Source organism: Montipora foliosa, unplaced genomic scaffold (assembly GCF_036669935.1).
Source record: "Montipora foliosa isolate CH-2021 unplaced genomic scaffold, ASM3666993v2 scaffold_275, whole genome shotgun sequence".
NCBI classification, from domain to species: domain Eukaryota; kingdom Metazoa; phylum Cnidaria; class Anthozoa; order Scleractinia; family Acroporidae; genus Montipora; species Montipora foliosa.
The window spans coordinates 17,501-22,500 of record NW_027179577.1 but is presented as its reverse complement, the minus strand read 5'-3'; the positions used below and the strand labels follow the sequence as shown (position 1 = coordinate 22,500).

General features: G+C 40.0%; 1 long non-coding RNA gene across 1 annotated transcript in view; it reads left to right on the top strand.

The window, feature by feature from the left end:
• Positions 1-3,249, top strand: part of LOC137986701 (uncharacterized) — a 4,260-nt gene extending 1,011 nt beyond the window's left edge. Inside the window, exons 2-3 of the long non-coding RNA XR_011119958.1 lie at positions 1,413-1,810; positions 2,620-3,249. This is a non-coding gene — a long non-coding RNA (uncharacterized lncRNA). The remainder of the gene's footprint in view (positions 1-1,412; positions 1,811-2,619) is intronic.
• The last annotated feature ends 1,751 nt before the right edge of the window (positions 3,250-5,000 follow it).

Below are 5,000 nucleotides of genomic sequence, written 5' to 3'. Positions count from 1 at the left end.
GTGATCGACATGCCGACACGTACATAAGCCATCCTACTTTTCGCTGATGACATCAACGAGCTTTGCAAATAAGATAATGACGTCGTTTCCGTCTCGTTTCCGTCTCGTTTCCGTCTCGTTTACGAAGAGATCATAATTCAATTTTATTTCACGAAAAATTATTTCCAAGTGTTTGTTCCCAGTGATATCGGTTTCAACTATCTCGTAAAAACTTGTCATCTGTTTTCCCTGTGAAATTTCACTTATGTCCAGCTTTGACCCTAATTAGATGCACGGCCAATTTTTGACATCCAACACGAAGTTGCTGACTATTTTCAACAATAAAGTAAGGGTAAAGGTTAGCAGGGCAGACTTCGTGACGCTTATTGAAATCCGCTTGCATCTAATTAGGGTCAAACCTGGACATATGAAATTTACAACTTGTTAGTCAAACCTGAGAATGCGACCTGAGATTTTTTCCTGCTCCCAGGGTATAAAGGCCGGTTTTAATACACGGTACGGTTTGTCTGCCGATTTTGTAAATTGTGTAAAACGTGTAATTTTTCCTCCAAAGATCTCCCCGTTGTCCTTTTAATATCTGCTATTTTGAACATTGACAAGGCGGTTTCTCTCTGAGTGTCGACCCGGCTTCAAAAAATCTGTTGCGCTCAACAGATTTTTTGAATCGGACCGATTTTCATTCCCTTGAATCGGTCGTTCATCGGATGTCAAAATACACGCAAGATTTGAGCTCCGACGCTGTCGGGCTGATAAATCGGGCCGACAAATCGTACCGTCTAAACCGGCCATAACTTATCTCACACGCATGTTGCAGCGTGATCACGAAAAATGTTCTTTGCGTGAGCCTAAGACATGGATGAGACCTATAACTTTAGTTGAATTATAAACTATAAAATATACAATCAAAATGATTGAACAGACAGTGGAGCGCAGGACCTCAAAGAAGTCGACTATACTGGCACCTCTGGGGACCCAACCTTCAGCCGAGTAACACAGAGAGAGAGGGAGAATGCAGTCTCTTATTTCGTCGATGACGATTCTTTACACACCTACCCGTAGCTCACTTGGCATGCCACGCACGGATACTCAAGAGGGGCTTTTACACCGGAGCATGCTACGGGGTCATTTTGCATGACTTGCAAACACGGTACTCCCTCCCCCAATATTTACCGGGTTCAATATCTCGGAGCATTTTTGGGGGTGAAAATTCTACAACACCCACACGGAGCTGTCCTTCGCGGTATAACCCTCGTGTGCATTAGTCTTAACTTTCGAAGCGTCTCCTGGCGCTGGCATGGCAAAAAGTCTGGATGCACACAAATTGGTTACCCGCTGTCGCACTCAGTGTTCCCACAACAGTTAATGGTACTTTTTTTAGGAGATATCTGCCTGATTTTTTTTCTACTTCACAGCTGTCTTCGTTCTCCTTCTGAAAAGATGCCAAGTCACGAAAGCTTCTAACATCACGGCGTCTTCCAACTTCGTAGTTCTTCCGTCCTGGACGACCAGAACCTTTACCTCCCTTCATATTACCCAAACTACCAATATAGCAAAGATCGGGAATTCTTCTAGCATTATAAACCAATCCGTGCCTTCCATTGCGAAAAGTACGAGTGTATTTTCAACCTTCCCTACGAGTTTATCCACTAAGACAAGAGCGTTACCAGGAACAACGATATCTGTCACGCAATTCAGCGACGCCGTGACCCCGACCACTGCAATCATTCTGACGGGTCTGCCAGACGAAAAAATAGTATTTGTGATAGCAGGAATTTTAGGAGCAATCCTTGTTATACTTTTTGGAACAATAGTGAGTACCTATGAGTGAGGAATCGTTTTCGTGCGGAACTACATAAACTCTTCCAATTATTAATTTATAATAATGTTTAATGTTTACATAATGTAAGCAAAGGACTAATCTGGTGAAACGAAAATGCTCATGAAACATCTTGCGTGAGCCATCCATTTTGTTTTGATTTCAAAAGAGCCTTTTTATGGGTTTTTACTGTTTTGTTACCTTACCTTAAGAGATTCAGAAATCTCTTCTCCATGCAAAATATGCGAGTAACTACTTCTCTGCCGAAAATCAAACCTGCAAAGATCGTAAACCTTAAAAACGAACGAACACTATCCGTGGCCCATGTGACTTTTGGTGGGAATCCATATCCTGTTCCGGGATATCCCGCGGGAAGAGAGTAGCAAATCAAATTCAATACAAAGTGAAGTTTGAAAAAAACTGTATATACAAAGCAACGCGGGCCATCGTGGCAAGCACACAATATTACTGATACACAAATCAGTATGCATTTAATATTTGTAATCAACATGGGAAAGGCCCTTGAACCTTTACGATTATATGAGAAAGATGAAACTGTAATGATATTCAAATTGAAAAGTCTCACTTAAACTTAATTATCGCTTGTGAAAACCCTGATAAAGAAGGATGTACCTTTCGAGATATTGACCGAAGATTATATATTTATTCCTAACCGTTTAGTCAGCCTTTGCTCGTTTTCGTTTTCGAAGATTGAAAATTGATACTAGGTTTCAAAAAGCTCTCGTATCTCCATTCCTGTAACGAATGGGCTAATTATCTTTCTCTTATATTTGTGTTTTTAGTTATGGAATCTCTGCTTCCCTTTGTACATATTGCGGCGAAGACCTCCATCACGTGTAGGGCCAAGCGATGTAATTCGTGACGTCAGTGAACTGGTCTGAGTATGCCGAGAGGGAACTCAGTCTGAATCTTCATGATCAAAGATCATTTCCTCATTAGTAAAAGAGTTCTAAAAGATCATATTACAAAGTTTCATGTCTGGCTCGACCAAAGCGGGAAAATGAACAACATACGTTAAATAAGAAGCAAGACTTGGAAAAGGCGTCAGGCAAAGTGAGAGAACAAGTCAGTCAGAGTTACAGGACAGGCTCAAGGGAGCAGTCGTCCAGAAACTATTTTTGAAAACCCTAAAAAGTTTTTCTTACATGGGATGCTCCAGGTAGACCACCTGTAAAATACAGTTGAGCTTGGTTTTAATCGGGCGGGTCTAAAACACAGGTCACATTCCACAGGTAACTCGTTGCAGGTAATTGTTTTACCTTTTTAAAAGTGACCCAAAACCCTCATTCTGGCTAACCCTAGGCCTAAAAACCCTAATGAGGCCTAGGGTTAGCTAAATTGAGGGTAAGGGTTACTTTCCAAAAGGTAAAACAATAACCTGCAACGAGTGACCTGTGGAATGTGACCTGTGTTTTAGACCCGCCGGTTTTAATCACAGTTGCATGTGGCAACTGGTTTCTCCTTCTCTTCACAAAAGTATTCCCAGTTGAAGCCCCATTCCAGAATACTTTCCAAGAACACTCTGTTATGTTTTTTCCATGTGCCTTTCAAAGTTTTCTTTCTCAGTGACAGACCACATAGTAATTTTGCCGGGATGTCTTTTTCCTTGAATTAATTCCCGCATCTCGCGATTTCTTCGCTTGCGTCACGCCCCAGCAGATGGGTTCTGGGGGAACTCAAGTACGCATCCAGTGTCAGCACTGGCAGACAACCCTAAGGATCCGAATCGAGGACGGTTTTAGGAAGAAAGATGTGAGCCAATAACCCCAATAAGGTGCCATATAAACTTTGCTGTGCGCCAACAATTAAGAACACCAACGAAAAACCAATGTGACAAATTATGTAATTAGCTTTAGCACTAAAACATTTGGATTTGCATTAAGTTGGATACAAACAGACAATCTTGATAAGTTTAGATTTGCAGGTTAACCACACCAATTAAATGACAATACTTGGCTGTCAGTATTTCAAATTCATATTAATGTGTAAGGGATTTGTATTTGTATAAGGAGTTTGTATTTACTTGACCGGCACACTGAACTAACTTTTTTAAAGAATCTTTTCTGCTAATTGAATATACCATCTAGACACTTGACGTTTTTGCGCAAATTAGCAACTCATTTTTCCCACACAGAGAGAGCGCACTGCCCTGTACTGCTGAAATCACGAGGTCAGAAAACAACATGTCAGTAACAAAACGGAATCTAATGGTTTCGATACTTAATCCTAAACAATAGTTGATTCGTTTCATGTGATTTACAAGCGGCAACGCCCATGTCAACAAAATACGCACGGCGGGGATATTTTGCGTAACCGGAGAACACCAAACACAAAACGTAAAATAATGGTTGTTTGAATTGAAACTATGACAGTGTGTTCACGCACTGAAACCAGGGCACCCAGGTGATGAAAACCAATCCGAGGGCACAGCTGAAAATATAGATTCCAACATTTTCAGATCCAGCGAATCAAATATCCGGTACAAACAACGAAATCGCAACTTGTTCGTTACCGTTGATGCTTTAATGACTGTGGGATAGGTTACTGTAAATTATCTAGGAGGCCCCGGTTTCTGTAAGGTTTCTATACTGTTTCAATAGGAATAAAACGCAAACAGCGGTTACAAACATTTGCTTGAACTACATAACTTTTTACAAACTTAACGTTTCGTATGTTACAACATACATCGCCAGAAGTGATTATTATTCAGTTACAGATAAATTTAACTGTACAACTGTACGAACTGGGAAATAACGAAATTGATTGACATAAAATATTTTAATAATAGAGATAATGCTTCTCACTGCCAACGTTTTCATTTAAGGCTGGCTTTTGATCACAGATATTGTTGTTTTATGTCAATCAATTTCGTTAGTTCCCAGTCCGTACAGTTGTATTTTGAATTTAAATTTATCTGTAACTGAATAATAATCCTAAATACTTTTGTTCTTGGGCCATCGTAGTTTGATCAAAAATAAGACACAAACAACAGTGATAAACATATTGAACTTAAATTTCAACGGTTACTTTTGAAAATGTATGTAGAGCACGTACGAAACGTCAAGTCATAATCAAAATGAACAAGTTCAAAATGTTTATCACTGCTGTTTGTGTCTTAGAGCGGTTTTCAATTGAGTGTCGAAAGTAATTAGCAAATTGCTTT